The following is a 16920-nucleotide window of genomic DNA, read 5'->3' as shown; positions in this document are numbered from 1 at the left end:
TGACGAGTACAGTCTTGTCAGATGGAAGCTTCCTGAGAGCGTCGCATCACAGTCGCAAGTTACTTCGTAGCGGGCTATCCTTGCCGCGAGCTACTTTGTAGCAAGCTCTTAGGGGTACTTCGAGGTGACCCTCATCAAGGTTGGTCCTTGGGGTAGTTCTTCTGCCCAGGTGCTCGAGCGAGCTGGTTTCCCTAGCTCGCGAGCTAAAATAATCTTGGAGTATTCCCTTCTCAATAGCTCGGGGAATCTGGAGCTCGCATTGTAGCGAGCTCCCCCTAAAGAGAGCTATGACATAGCGAGCTGTTCTACAGACTCATTACTCGGTCACAGTCAAGCCAGGCTGCTGAGTTGTTGCTCATGCTGAGTCAGGTCCACGTGCCATCATCTCAGTAGGTCGGGTCAAATCATCTTCCATCAATTGCCCCCCACTCCTCGAGCTAAGAGTGTTTCCTTAGCGCGAGGAGTTCATGGAGTGTGACGGATTGATTTGACCGAAATTCAAGCTTGATTGACTGCTCATATTAAATGCCTGCGCGGGAATTAGGGGATTTTCTGACTTTTCGAATACCGAAAATATGCTGAGGCGGCTCTTAACTCCGGATGTCATGTAGCCGTCATTACCCCAATCATGGGATACGTGCAGCTAGTCACATTTTGGTTTTAGAAGGCGTGCGGTCAGCTTGACTATGATTCGTCAGATCTGCTTCGATCTGGGCCATTGATTCGGGGGCACAGTGACTATAAATAGGAGGACCCCCTGGGCCTCATTTCCTTTCATGTCATCTTGCTGCCTTCGGATTCTGAGGTCGCGCATTCATCTAGTCTACCTGAGTTCCTCAGTTTACTTCGTTCCGTCTTTTCCGGTGAGTCCCATTCACTGCCAACCATGTCTGGGTACCCATACCACACCTACCACCAGGGCGATAACCAAGACAATGATGCTCCCTCAAGCTCGGGGGGAGCTTGGGAGCAGGTCCTGGAGGCATGGGAGACCTCTGGTGATGTAGCATCTACTTCCCGGGGGAGGGAGCCTGACACTTTCGGCCCTTCCTCCATGACGGCGGAGAGACTCAGGTCTCTAATCCGCTATTTTCACCTCCCTGGGGACCGGGTCTACAACCTCCCCACTGGCAACTTCCCTTGGGAGCATGGTCCCAATGACATAGTTATCTTCCAGGAACAGCTCGAGGCTGGCCTGCGTCTCCCTCTACACGTCTTAATAGTGGAGGTGCTAAACCATTTTAACGTCATCATCGATCAGTTCCATCCCAACGCTATTCGGAAAATGGTTGGGACTATATCTTTGTGCTATGAGTATTGCCTTCCTTTGAACCTTGACATTTTTGCATCTATTCTTTGCATAAAAAATGCCATTCCTGTGTTCCACCGGAGAGGCTCTTTTACTACCGTTCTCCCCGCCGTGGCTACAAGCTCTTGCATGAGCTACCGAATAAGATTCCCGCTTAGAAGCAGGATTATTTTGTGGTCCGTAACCCCGAGGGGTGGCCCTTCCCCACTTCTTGGAGGGGCACCATCCAAGACCCTGGGGCCGAGCTGGACCCCAAAACTCGGAAAGCGATGCTGTCCTGGGCATTGGTAGGCTTCCTCTGTTTGGACTACTTGACCGAGGAGAAGGTCGTGCAGGCCAGCCTGAGTCCGAGTAAGTTGTCTTTTTAGGTCGCGTAGTGTCTTGTAGTAATATTGTGTGTATACATGTACTCTGTTCTTTACCGAACTGATATCTTGTGGTTTCTTTTTTGGCAGCGATCATGTCCGGTGTTGATTCGCGTCGCCTCCTTTCGAGCAACCAGAGGCGCAAAGTGAAGAGGTTGCGCCCCGATTGGACTCCCCCCTCTGGGGGTACCGAGTTCGGGTTTGCTGAGCTAGACTTCACCTCTCCGCCGCCCAAAGTTCCGCCGCCTCCTTCTGAAGGAGGTGCTGGGAGGGCCATCCTCAAGGAGGGCGAGCTTCTGCAGCAAGGGGTGGTCCCTCCAGGTCCTTCTCAGCCGTTTCCCTACCCGCAGTTCCCAGCGGGGAATTGGAAGGGCGTAAATGACTTCATTGTGGCTCGTTGGTGGAGCCGGAGAGCGATCTGCAACGAAGAAGTCGCTAAGTAGGGTGCGATGGAGCCTGGGGATCTTGCCACGCTCGCCGCCTCTCATTGTATTGTGGTAAGTGGTCCTTCTCTTCTCCTTCGTCTTTCGCTTCCTTTTGCTGTCCTTTGACTACGGTCTCTTATTGGCAGGTGAACACCGCCATACACGCCATGGCCCTCCAAATGCACGTCCACTCCTACGATGCTCGTAACCAGAAGGTCAACATTCAGAAGCTCCAGGGCGAGCTCGACCCGACTCGGGGTGAGTTCCTTCACACTCGCAAGGGGAGCGAGTCCTAGGAGCTGCTTGTCCAAGACCAAGAGGCACAGATTGCCAGACTTTCTGAAGAGAGCGCGCGTTATAGGGAGGAGTCGTCAAGGGTGGCAGCGGAGAGGGAGCTCCTTCGCCAACAGGTTCGGGACTTGGAGTACACTCTTCTAGACCGAACTCGAAACTTCGACAACATGGTGGAGGCCGAGCGGGAGAAAGCGGTCTGTGACTTTAAGGACTCTCAGGAGTATCATGACCTCCAGGTGGAGTATGGCTCGAGCTCGTACCGCTCCAGATTCAAGCTCTGCCGCTGGTTGGTCCGAAAGAAATTTTTTGGGCTCAACCTTGACGGAATTACTATGAAGGGCCTGTCTCCCGAGACGGCGGACCAGGCGGACGAGGATGAGGTGGAGGAGGTGGACGAGGATGAGGACGAGGTGGAGGAGGACTCCCTGGAGGACGAGGACAAGGTGCAGGAGGTGGACCCCTAAGGCTGACGGCGTCGAGTTTCTGCTTTGATTTCTGGTGGCTCCCGGGTGCCATAAACCCGGTCTTGAAAAGATCATTGTTGGGCAGTTGTGCCCTTTTTTGAGGACTTTAGAATGGATTTTTATGCCGGTTTTATTAATTTTTGCCTTAATTTAGCTTGATTGCAAGAAAGATTTCAGGGGGAGCCAAATCAACAAAAAGAAGGCAAAAGCAAGGAAAAGAAAACCCAAAATTTATCAAGTTCAGCCCGGCCCAGCCATGAGAGCAAGAGAATTTCATTCGGCCCAAGAAGAGCAAGTGAAACTCTTTGGAAAATCCAAGGGAAGAAGCCTAGCAAGAAGGAAATTTTGGCCCAGCCCATTTTTAGCCCAAATAACAGCCTAGAGTGTAGCCCACATGAGCTCAAAAGCAAGCTAAGTTGTAGCCCAAATAGCAGCCCAAAGGGAGCTAGGGGCGGCAACTTCTAGGTGTTTCTTGAAGAGAAGGAGGGAGCACTCTAGAAGGTTCATGAGGGGTGTAATACACCCCATTCTAGAGGCTTCAAGAAGGGGCAAGAGCCCCCTTGAAAAACTATATAAGGAGGCCTCTAGGAGGGGAGAAAGTTGTTCAATTGCTTGAGAGGAAGTCTCTCCCACTCTTAGAGGTTTGGCCACCTTGAGAGAAGAGAAGAGAAGAAGGCTAGGTGCAAGGAAGAAGAAGAAGAAGGGCTGAAGGAAGTTCAAGACAAGCAAGCTAGAAGAAGAAGGTGAGTTCGAATTGAGGGTTTGTGATTCAAAGATCTTTTGTAATAAATCATTTGTAGTTTCATTCTCTTTTGATTTGAATTCAGTTTCTTAGTTATATGTTCTTTCTTCTTTCTCCTTGTTTCCATTCTTCCTTGATGTATTTCAGCTTGTAAAATTTCAGTTCAGCAATCTAATTCTTTTTGATTCATTCAAATGGTCATGCATTGTATTTGAAGTTTCTTGAATAAGGGTGTGATTGTAGAGTAATTCGGCCAACTAACCTTCAAAACTCAGATCTGAATTCTCAGATCTGAGATTGCAAGATCTGAATTGCTTGAAAGAGAATTCAGATCTGCAATTTTCAGATTGGGCGAATTAATCTACAGCTTGGAATTCCTAGAGTGCTTGAGAGAGACTCTAGGAATTCAGATCTACTATTCAAGAACTGAATTGAGTGCAAAGTTAGAAATAACTTGCACAATTCAGTTGGTGATCAATTCAGATTTGAATTGATGCCTTAGAAGTGTTTGAAGAAATGCATGCATGGGGATTAGATTCTTGCTAGAGATAGAAGAACCGTCACTCATGCATAGGATGAACATGCGCTTGAGAGAGGCTGTTCATGACCTTGGGGTTTCACCAAACCAAGGCTCAATCATGATTCATTCGAATGATCCAAATTGATAGATTGCTGAATTCTGAGATTGACATTTACTGCTTACTCTTCTAACCTGAATTGAAAGCAATTGGACCAATGATTTAGATAGATTTTAATTTAGGATTTCTTAGCTTTCATTGGAGTTTTGATTTATTTGTTGATCAGATAAGAAGTGCTCAATTTAGTTTTGGTAATTGTTTCCTAAATCCTCGTGGGAACGATACTTCACTCTCTACTTTATTACTTGAACGGCTAGTGCACTTGCTAGTGTCACAATGAGCAACACATCAAGTTTTTGGCGCCGTTGCCGGGGAATTAGAGAAACAATATTAGGAAACATTGAGCATTCTTAATCTGATCTCATTCAGCATTGCATTCATAGTTGGGTTAATTTGCTAACTTTTTCATTTCAGCTTGGACTGCAACTGCTGTACTACTGTAGTTATGTTTCTTCTTTCTTAAGTAGATTACTTTCTTTTTCTGGTTTCAGTTTCATTTTAATAAAGACATTTGATTTTTATTCAATCTTGGTGTTGTTCCCTTCAAAAAGAAAAAAAAAAAAGAAAAAATTCACATAAACATGAGTGTTGCAGATCTGAGTTGCATTCGGCACTCAGATCAGCAGATTTCAGATCTGCAGCACTCAGCCGAAAAGAATTGCTTGTGTTTCAGATTTTATTATTCTTTTCTTTCATTACAAAAAGAAAAAAATATATATATATAATGAAAAAAAAGGGAGATCTTTTGAACAACCAGATGAGCAATTGAGAATTCGGATCAGAACTCAGATCTGAGTTCAGATCTGAATTCTGCTATTGCAGATCTGCAACAGTTCAGATCTGAGTTCCTCTGAACTCCGACCTGAACTGATGAAATTTTGAGGGGAATTGGGTGTCATCACCACCCCAATTCACCCTAGGGCACTTCTGCTATTCCCCAAAAACAATTTGGTAGCAATAACTGAAGGTAAGGCAATTGAGAATTCAGATCCAAACTTAGACTTGAGTTCAGATCTGAATTCTGCTGTTACAGATCTGCTCAGTTCAGATCTGAATTCCTCTGAACTCAGATCTGAACCGATGCAAGTTTGAGGTGAATTGGGTGCCATCACTACCCCAATCCACCCTATGATACATCCAACCTACCTCAAGGGTGAATGGATAGCAAGGAATGAGAGAAATTCAAATCTGAAATGCAGTTGATATGATGTGAGGACTGAACTGATACAGAGCATACTACGAATTCTGGGTGGACTGAATTCTTGGCTTTACCCACTTGTAACCAAGCTACATTAGCTAAGGAGGTTTATGTTTGGATTGAATAATTGTTATGCCTCAGATATTTAAGAAAAATTAGCACTTTCCAAGTATTTCTTTTAGCATTCAGATCTGTAGCAGGGCTGCTATAGTGCAACAGTTAGCAGACCTGATTTCAGATTTCTACAAAAGTTGTATGGACCGAATAGCTTGCAATACCAAACATTGCAGTCCCAGTTTTCAGGTCTTAGCAAGTGTTTGATATGCATCAGCTATACAGGTTTGAGCTTCAATTGTAGAGTTTAAAATCTTTAACCCAAGCCTAACTCAGGACTGGTTTTAGTTTATTTCAGGTCCTTTTAAATTTTTTTTTTTTTCAGATCAGATCTGATTTCAGCCCTAAAGCATCACAGAATTGATTCCAACCTTAATGGATGTATATTGTAGTGTATACCAATGAGTGTGTATGAGATATCCAGCTCAGATCTGAATTATTATTTATTAATTTCTCTAGACTAACAATACCAAAGACTTGTAGATCTGAACTCAGATCTAAATTGGGTCTGAATTCAGATGTTGCAATCGATGGATGTAGATAAAGGAACCTTGAATAAGATGATTGGTTTAAATCTGCTTTTAGTATAATCGGCTTCATTTATTCATGATAGGATGTAGGTTTTGTATTCCAATACTTCACTTTACAGTGTGATAGGATTAGTTATTTATTTTCTTTTGTGAATATTGGCATTTTTATTGCTTTGACTTTAACAGTTTATGACAAGCAGACCTGAACTGGAAGAGATCCTTTACGACCCGGAGATTGAACGGACTCTCCGTGCCCGTTTGAGAGCTGCTAAGCAAGTCAGACAAGAAGCACAAGAAATGGCTGAACAAAGAACAATGATGGATTATGCCAAGCCCACCCTCACCGGGACTGTCTCCAGCATTATCAGGCCAACTATTGCTGCCAATAACTTCGAAATTAAACCGGCCATAATGCAAATGATACAAAATACGGTTCAGTTTTGTGGTATGGCCCATGAGGATCCGAATGCCCATATTGCTAACTTCTTGGAAATCTGTGACACCTTCAAACACAATGGGGTAAGTGATGATGCCATCCGGCTGAGGTTATTCCCACATTGTGTTTGAAGGTGTCACAGATTTCCAAGAAGTTAGCAATATGGGCATTCGGATCCTCATGGGCCATACCACAAAATTGAACCGTATTTTGTATCATTTGGATTATGGCCGGTTTAATTTCGAAGTTATTGGCAGCAATAGTTGGCCTGATAATGCTGGAGACAGTCCCGGTGAGGGTGGGCTTGGCATAATCCATCATAGTTCTTTGTTCAGCCATTTCTTGTGCTTCTTGTCTGACTTGCTTAGCAGCTCTCAAACGGACACGGAGAGTCCGTTCAATCTCTGGGTCGTAAAGGATCTCTTCCAGTTCAAGTCTGCTTGTCATAAACTGTTAAAGTCAAAGCAATAAAAATGCCAATATTCACAAAAGAAAATAAATAACTAATCCTATCACACTGTAAAGTGAAGTATTGGAATACAAAACCTACATCCTATCATGAATAAATGAAGCCGATTATACTAAAAGCAGATTTAAACCAATCATCTTATTCAAGGTTCCTTTATCTACATCCATCGATTGCAACATCTGAATTCAGACCCAATTTAGATCTGAGTTCAGATCTACAAGTCTTTGGTATTGTTAGTCTAGAGAAATTAATAAATAATAATTCAGATCTGAGCTAGATATCTCATACACACTCATTGGTATATACTACAATATACATCCATTAAGGTTGGAATCAATTCTGTGATGCTTTAGGGCTGAAATCAGATCTGATCTGAAAAAAAAATAATAATTTAAAAGGACCTGAAATAAACTAAAACCAGTCCTGAGTTAGGCTTGGGTTAAAGATTTTAAACTCTACAATTGAAGCTCAAACCTGTATAGCTGATGCATATCAAACACTTGCTAAGACCTGAAAATTGGGTCTGCAATGTTTGGTATTGCAAGCTATTCGGTCCATACAACTTTTGTAGAAATCTGAAATCAGGTCTGCTAACTGTTGCACTATAGCAGCCCTGCTACAGATCTGAATGCTAAAAGAAATACTTGGAAAGTGCTAATTTTTCTTAAATATCTGAGGCATAACAATTATTCAATCCAAACATAAACCTCCTTAGCTAATGTAGCTTGGTTACAAGTGGGTAAAGCCAAGAATTCAGTCCACCCAGAATTCGTAGTATGCTCTGTATCAGTTCAGTCCTCACATCATATCAACTGCATTTCAGATTTGAATTTCTCTCATTCCTTGCTATCCATTCACCCTTGAGGCAGGTTGGATGTATCATAGGGTGGATTGGGGTAGTGATGGCACCCAATTCACCTCAAACTTGCATCGGTTCAGATCTGAGTTCAGAGGAATTCAGATCTGAACTGAGCAGATCTGTAACAGCAGAATTCAAATCTGAACTCAAGTCTGAGTTTGGATCTGAATTCTCAATTGCCTTACATTCAGTTGTTGCTACCAAATTGTTTTTGGGGAATAGCAGAAGTGCCCTAGGGTGAATTGGGGTGGTGATGACACCCAATTCCCCTCAAAATTTCATCAGTTCAGGTCTGAGTTCAGAGGAACTCAGATCTGAACTGTTGCAGATCTGCAATAGCAGAATTCAGATCTGAACTCAGATCTGAGTTCTGATCCGAATTCTCAATTGCTCCTCTGGTTGTTCAAAAGATCTCCCTTTTTTTTCATTATATATATATTTTTTTCTTTTTGTAATGAAAGAAAAGAATAATAAAATCTGAAACACAAGCAATTCTTTTCGGCTGAGTGCTGCAGATCTGAAATCTGCTGATCTGAGTGCCGAATGCAACTCAGATCTGCAACACTCATGTTTATGTGAATTTTTTCTTTTTCTTTTCTTTTTGAAGGGAACAACACCAAGATTGAATAGAAATCAAATATGTCTTTATTAAAATGAAACTGAAACCAGAAAAAGAAAGTAATCTACTTAAGAAAGAAGAAACATAACTACAGTAGTACAGCAGTTGCAGTCCAAGCTGAAATGAAAAAGTTAGCAAATTAACCCAACTATGAATGCAATGCTGAATGAGATCAGATTAAGAATGCTCAATGTTTCCTAATATTGTTTCTCTAATTGCCCGGCAACGGCGCCAAAAACTTGATGTGTTGCTCTTTGTGACACTAGCAAGTGCACTAGCCGTTCAAGTAATAAAGTAGAGAGTGAAGTATCGTTCCCACGAGGATTTAGGAAACAATTACCAATACTAAATTGAGCACTTCTTATCTGATCAACAAATAAATCAAAACTCTAATTAAAGCTAAGAAATCCTAAATTAAAATCTATCTAAATCATTGGTCCAATTGCCTTCAATTCAGGTTAGAAGAGTAAGCAGTAAATGTCAATCTCAGAATTCAGCAATCTATCAATTTGGATCATTCGAATGAATCATGATTGAGCCTTGGTTTGGTGAAACCCCAAGGTCATGAACAGCCTCTCTCAAGCGCATGTTCATCCTATGCATGAGTGACGGTTCTTCTATCTCTAGCAAGAATTTAATCCCCATGCATGCATTTCTTCAAACACTTCTAAGGCATCAATTCAAATCTGAATTGATCACCAACTGAATTGTGCAAGTTATCTCTAACCTTGCACTCAATTCAGTTCTTGAATAGTAGATCTGAATTCCTAGAGTCTCTCTCAAGCACTCTAGGAATTCCAAGCTGTAGATTAATTCGCCCAATCTGAAAATTGCAGATCTGAATTCTCTTTCAAGCAATTCAGATCTTGCAATCTCAGATCTGAGAATTCAGATCTGAGTTTTGAAGGTTAGTTGGCCGAATTACTCTACAATCACACCCTTATTCAAGAAACTTCAAGTACAATGCATGACCATTTGAATGAATCAAAAAGAATTAGATTGCTGAACTGAAATTTTACAAGCTGAAATACATTAAGGAAGAATGGAAACAAGGAGAAAGAAGAAAGAACATATAACTAAGAAACTGAATTCAAATCAAAAGAGAATGAAACTACAAATGATTTATTACAAAAGATCTTTGAATCACAAACCCTCAATTTGAACTCACCTTCTTCTTCTAGCTTGCTTGTCTTGAACTTCCTTCAGCCCTTCTTCTTCTTCTTCCTTGCACCTAGCCTTCTTCTCTTCTCTTCTCTCAAGGTGGCCGAACCTCTAAGAGTGGGAGAGCCTTCCTCTCAAGCAATTGAACAACTTTCTCCCCTCCTAGAGGCCTCCTTATATAGTTTTTCAAGGGGGCTCTTGCCCCTTCTTGAAGCCTCTAGAATGGGGTGTATTACACCCCTCATGAACCTTCTAGAGTGCTCCCTCCTTCTCTTCAAGAAACACCTAGAAGTTGCCGCCCCTAGCTCCCTTTGGGCTGCTATTTGGGCTACAACTTAGCTTGCTTTTGAGCTCATGTGGGCTACACTCTAGGCTGTTATTTGGGCTAAAAATGGGCTGGGCCAAAATTTCCTTCTTGCTAGGCTTCTTCCCTTGGATTTTCCAAAGAGTTTCACTTGCTCTTCTTGGGCCGAATGAAATTCTCTTGCTCTCATGGCTGGGCCGGGCTGAACTTGATAAATTTTGGGTTTTCTTTTCCTTGTTTTTGCCTTCTTTTTGTTGATTTGGCTCCCCCTGAAATCTTTCTTGCAATCAAGCTAAATTAAGGCAAAAATTAATAAAACCGGAATAAAAATCCATTCTAAAGTCCTCAAAAATTATAGATAAATTGTAAGTTCATCACCATCTACTGAACTTTCTCGAGTTGTTTTGCTCGTTTTTTTTTTTTTAATAGTAATGAAATTTCTTTTCTTCTTCTAAGTATGGTGTGTTCTTTTTAGTTTTGCTAAAGCGATCTCATCACTTTGAGTTATTAGGGCTACATACCCGAAATAGGACCTTTCGGCAGTTACGTTTAAGGCATCCCTATAGTATACTGCGGAGTGGCTACCATGTATGCTTGAACTATATGTTTGTTGCTTATACCTTGGTTCAATCAACGTGCCGAGATGAGCCATGCTTCGTGGGTTTTAAACCCGAGTTGCCAACGCCTCTGGTATTCCATACTTTGCCTTCGCCATAGAAGCGACTAAGTCTTTCCTGATGCCGAGGTCTTTGTTAGCTCGGTGTTTTAGCCCTTAGGCTGAGGGGGTGACATAGTCTGCCCTTGAAGTTTGCCCATGCCATGTTGGTGACTGGGTCTTGTTGCGCCAAAGTCGTGTTAGCTCGGCATTTTGGCCCTTAGGCTCTAGGAGTGACTCATGGTCTACTCAGTAGTTCACCCATGCCATAGAGGCGACTAGGTCTTATTGCGCCGAGGTCGTGTTAGCTCGGCATTTTGGCCCTTAGGCTCTGGGAGTGACTCATGGTCTACTCAGTAGTTATAGGTAATATTGCCTTAAGTTGACAATATTCCATGCCCGAGGTACTTGTTTCCCTTCAAGGGTTTCGAGCTAGTACGTTCCTTCCTGAGAGCTCGTTTCACTCGGTAAGGTCTTTCCCAATTCGGTCCGAGCTTACCAACGCCGGGCTCAGGTACCATAATTTTTCGAAGGACCAAGTCGCCAACGCGGAGGTTCCACTTCTTGACCTTGGCGTTATAGTACCGAGGTACTCTTTGTTGATAAGTTGCGGTCCTGATATATACAAGGTCCCTTACTTCGTCGAGTAGGTCGAGGTTGGTACGTAGCTCATCTTCATTTGCCTTGTCATCGTACGCTTCCAGTCGTAGCGATGGAACCTCAATCTTAGCTGGGATGACTGCTTCGGTGTCGTAGGTGAGGTTGAAGGGAGTTTCTCCTGTGGCGGTCTTCTCTGTGGTTCGGTAAGCCCATAGAACGTTGGGTAACTCGTCTGCCCACAGTCCTTTAGCTCGGTCTAGGCGCGCTTTGAGTCCGCGAAGAATAGCTCTATTCATGACCTCTGCTTGACCGTTTGCTTGAGGATGCGTGACTGGACGTTTTGGGCTGTGATTGTTACGAGAGGTTCGGCTTCTACCCACTTGGTGAAATAATCCACTGCTACCACTAAGAACTTCCTCTGGCCTGTCACTGGTGGAAATGGCCCAAGTATGTCGATGCCTCATTGTGCGAAAGGCCACGGGCTGGTGAGGTACTTGAGGTTGGTAGCGGGTTGATGGTGGATGTTGGCGTGCTTCTGGCATTTGTCACACTTTCTGACGAGTTCAATGGCGTCTGCTTTTATTGTCGGCCAGTAGTATCCCTATCGTAGTGCTTTTTGGGCGAGGGCCCTGCCCCCCCAAGTGTCCACCGCACAGACCATCATGAGTGTCGCGGAGTACGAGCTCGGCTTTGGTAGGTCGCAAGCAGTGCAGGTAGGGGAGCATGTAGGATCTTCGATACAGCCATTCGTCTATCATGACATATTTGGCTGCCTGACGCTCTACCCTTCTGGCGGCGTTGCGATCTGTAGGGAGGGTCCCATGTAGCAAGAAGCTCGCGAGCGGGTCAATCCAGCTTGGCTCTGCTTGAGCGACGGGAGCGACCTCCTCTGCCCCCCCGAGAATGCTAGGCCGAGACAAGTTCTCTATGTACACGGTTCTCATGGTATTATCACTGGTGTTGGCTAACCGGAACAGGGCGTCGGCCTCAGCGTTCTCCGACCTTGGGATTTGCCTGATGAAGTATGGCTGGAAGTTGAGCAGGGCCCCTTGTTCTTTGGCTAAGTAAGCAATCATTGTTGGTTCGCGAGCTTCGTATTCTCCTATGACCTGATTGACCACGAGCTGAGAGTTGCTACAGATGATACAGTGCTTGTTTTTCATTTCTTTGGCTAGAGCTAGCCCGGCTATCAACGCTTCGTACTTCACTTCATTGTTGGATGCCACGAACTCGAAGCGCAGTGCGTGCTCCAACTTTGTGCCACTTGGGCTGTGTAGGACTATTCCGGCTCCGCTGCCCTACTGGTTTGAGGAGCCATCTACGTGAATGATCCAAGGCTCCTCATCTCAGTTTGCGCTTGGCCTAACTAGGAGAGATGCCACACTGGCTGCAACCTCACGGTGCTCAGACTCGACCGGCCTGGGAGCATCAGGCTCGCCCGAACTGGGGGCCTCGTGCTCAACCAGCCTAGGGACTTCGAAGCTGAAAGTGCGTTCTGCAACAAAGTCTGCTAAGGCTTGGGCTTATATTGGAGATTGTACTCGCTGAGCTCAACGAACCACTTCGTCAGTTGACCAGAGACCTCGGGCTTGAGTAAGGCTTGCCTCAGAGGTTTGTCGATGAGGACGATAATGGTGTGAGCTTGGAAGTACGGGCAGAGCTTTCGAGCTGCGATAACCAGTGTGTAGGCCAGTTTTTCTATCTCCGGGTATCTTGTCTCTGCTCCCTACAGCACTTTACTAACATAGTAGATAGGTCGCTGGACCCGATCTACTTCTTTTATTAGTACCGAGTTGACCACTTCGTCGCTGGCCGAGAGGTACAACTCTAAAACATCACCCTCTTCAGGTCGGGTTAAGACCGGTATACTAGCGAGGTATTTTTTGAGATCGTCAAACACGAGCTGATAGTCTTGGGTCCATTCGAACCCTTTGCTTTTGATTGCCTTAAAGAAAGGCAGGCAACGATTTGCTGACTTGGACATGAAGCGGCTCAGGGCGCTATTCGGCCATTCAGCCTCTGAACCTCCTTCATTTTTCGGGGTGGTTGCATGTCTAAGATGACCTTTATTTTGTTCAGGTTGGCCTCAATGTCGCGTCGGTTCATGATGTACCCCAGGAATTTACCCGATGTGACCCCAAAGGCACACTTCAGCTTCATATTGAATTTACGCAGAATTTCAAAAACTAGGTTCAAGTCTTGTATTAAGTCGCAAGAAAGTTGGGTTTTGACGACCATGTCATCTACATAACATTCCACCTTTTGGCCAATCAATGGCTCAAACAATTTATTTACAAGTCTTTGGAAGGTCGCCCTGGCATTTTTTAATCCGAGGGCATGACCTTGTAACAGTACAGGTCGAGCTCAGTTATAAAGGCAGTTTTTTCTTCATCGGCTAGGTCCATCTTGATTTGATTGTATCCCGAGTAGGCATCTAGAAAGCTCAGCAACTCATGCCCCGAGGTCGCGTCCACTAGGCAGTCAATCCTGGGGAGTGGGAAGCAGTCCTTTGGGCAAGCTCGGTTCAAGTCGGTTTAGTCGACACACATGTGCCATTTACCGCTAGCCTTTTTTACTAGAACGAGGTTGGCTACCCAGCTTGGGTAATGGACTTCCCTGATAAAATTGGCCGCAAGGAGCTTCCCGACCTCCTCGTCGATTGCCCTCCACCGCCCCGGGGCTAGGTTGTGTTTCTTCTATCTAACGGGCCTAACTACAGGATCAGTATTAAGCTTATGAGTTATAATGCTGGGGTCTATGCCGGGCATTTCCGTCACGGACCAAGCAAAAACATCTAATTTCTTAAGTAAAAAACATACCAGTTCAGATCGCAGGGACTCCTCGACGGAAGCACCGATCTAAAGTGTTCGGGTAGGGTCCTCTGTCGAGGTTGGGATGGAGACGGTCTCCTCCGTAGGCACAGCACGCTCCTTGCTCTGCTCCGTAGGTCGCTCCAGCTCGAGGTTGTCGGCCACCTTGGCTTTTCCCTTGAGGGCGGTGCCGTAGCATTTGCGAGACTCAAGTTGGTCACCTCGCGCTACCTCGATGCCAAAGTCCGTGGGGAACTTCATGGCCAAGTAGTAGGTGGACACCACAGCCCGTAAAGCATGAGTAATCGGCCGACCTACTATGGCGTTGTACGGGGAGGGGGTCGCAACCACCAAGAAGTCATGGTTGAGCCTCACAATGCTAGGCCAGGTGCTGACTTCCACAGGTACCGTCACCCTTCCTAGGGGTCGAACTTCCTCTCCGCTGAAGCCCACCAAGAGAGTGTTCGTGGGCTTTAAGTCACTCTCCTGAAGCTGAAGTTTGTCGAAGGCCGCTTTGAAGAGGATGCCTGCCGAGCTGCCTGAATCGATGAGGACTCGCTTGACTTCAAAGTCATTGATCTTCACTTTTATGACGAGCGCGTCGTCATGGGGGTAATGGACCCCGTGTGCATCGTCCTCCATGAAGAAGATGGGGTCTTCTGTCCTTGGGCACTTCGGAGGGTTCTGCCCCTCCCTGCCGGTCTCATGAGCTGACGCGCGAGCTGCTACTGAGGTGCAGCCCGCCACGATCGAGCCTCCGACTATAACATGGATGATCCCCTGGACTGGTCTCTCCTCGGGGGGCTGCTTCTGCGGTTGTTCTGCTTGCCTCCTGGACTCGGGAGCGTCTCTACCTTACTCCCCTTGTCGACCTGCTTTATTATTATTATTATTATTTTGTACAAAATTTCGTTAATATCCGCAATGGATGAGCTCTTCTATCTCATCGCGGAGGTTTTTACAACTCTCGGTACTATGACTGTGATCTTTATTAGAGCTACAATACAAATTTTTATTTCGGGTGCTAGGGTCAGCCTTCAACCAAGGTGGCCACTTCACAAATGGAGTGTCCTTGATCGCCATGAGGATATCAGCCCGTTTTGTGTTGAGGGGCGTGTAGTCCCTTTCTACTGCTGGAGCTCGAGAGGGCTGAACTGGCCTCGCCCCCCGAGCTATGTCTTTCTTCTTCTTGCTGTCGCCCTGAGACGGGGGTTCTGGCTCCCTCTTTCTTTTTTTTGCGGCCTACTTGCCCTTCTGGTTGATCTCCTCCTACTCGATGAACCGATCTGCGAGCTTAAGGAACTCGGTTACGGTTTTGGGTTGGTTGACAACTACGTGTCACTTGATTGAACTCCTTATGGGTGATACCTTGCTTGGCTGCTGTGAGGCGAACTACGGGATCTAGGTCGGGTATCTGCAAACAAGCATCATTGAACCGCTTGGTGTAGCTCCGGATGAACTCCCCTTCCTTTTGCACTATGCCGAGGAGGCTCTCCTAAGTTCGCGGGCATCTCTTGCTGGTGACGAAGTGGGAGTAGAAAACCTGCACGAACTGCGCCCAACTTCTTACCGAGCCGGGCGCGAGGTTCCGGTACCATGTGCAGGCCACTCCTTTCAAAGTAGTGGAAAGGCCATGCACATGCAGGACTCGCTGGCCCGTGCCAGGTGCATCCGGGAATGGAAGGCGTCCACATGGTCATTTGGATCGAAAGACCCATCATACTTGTCTAGAGGAGGGAGCTTGAAATCCTTTGGCATGGGTACAACAAGGAGTTCTGGAGATAGTGGGGAAGAAACTGAGAGGAGGGGGGTAGCTTCCACTTCAGCTGAGCACACCTCCTCCTTTCCTTTGAGCTCGGGAGAGGCTCTGGAAGCAATTCGGCGAGCTCGCCGACGTCTTCGCTGCTGCTTTACTGGTTCGGCGTTGGTGCTCGACGCCTCGGTGTTTCTGAGCTCGATAGGCTCGGACTGCTGGTGATGACTCTAGACTGAAGGGCCTTGTCTGTAGCCCGCTGCAAGGACCTCGAACGGATTGTCCGCTAACGGGAGCTCGAACTGCGAAGGTTGTGGTGACACGGGCTTTGTTGGGTGAGAGGCCCCTGACCCGCCCACAGGCTACGAGGCGGGTGCCAAGGGGGCAGCCGGCCTCTCCTTCTTGCTACGGGAAGAGGCGTGGCTCTTGGCTGGATCCTGGACCTGGGAGGCTTCTCCCCAACGAGGCCGCTCACTCCGACGGGTTGGCTTGGCCTGCTTCGTGGCCGGGTGCCAAGAGGGAAGTGACACCTGGGCCTGAGGCAGAGAGGGAAACTGCTGCTGGTACTGGTACTAGTAAACCTGGTCTAGTACTTGCTGTTGGTAGAGTTGACATTGTTGGAACTGTTGCTTTGAGCCTGCATGGCCCGCATGCATTGCACTAAGTCCTCTAGTTGGTTCGGGTTGGCCATTGTGGGAACAACTAAGGGTTCAGCAGAGGTGGCTCCTACTGTAGAAGGGAGCGGGGCAATGGCGGGTGCCACTATAAGAGGCACATTCAAGCTGGGGATTCCGTCCATGATGAGGGGGACAGTAAACTGTTCAATGCAGACAGTAGGAAGTTGGGGCTGCTCCCCATAAGCGTTCTGGCTGTTGCCATGTCCGGCATTGCTGGAAGAAGCCATGAAGAATGCTATGTTTTTGGAAGAAGGTGTTGTAAAAGCTTAGAGGAAGGCTTTTAGAAGCGTTCCCATAGACGGCGCCAAATGATGCGGCACTATCTGTGCACTCCTAACTGGCTGCGGACTGGCTCCTTCTTGGCAACGAATGACACCTGAGAAGATGAAGAAGAAGGACTCCCGGGGATTTGCCCGGCGGGAATAATCCGAAGCTTAAGTTAGAACGCTGGGGAAGAAGAAGAGAGAGAGTATAAAAGGCTAAGAGTGTAGATCGCGC

Source organism: Nelumbo lutea, chromosome 1, assembly GCF_056320005.1.
Source record: "Nelumbo lutea isolate HS-2025 chromosome 1, American lotus-T2T, whole genome shotgun sequence".
NCBI lineage: Eukaryota > Viridiplantae > Streptophyta > Magnoliopsida > Proteales > Nelumbonaceae > Nelumbo > Nelumbo lutea.
This window is presented reverse-complemented; position numbering follows the sequence as displayed.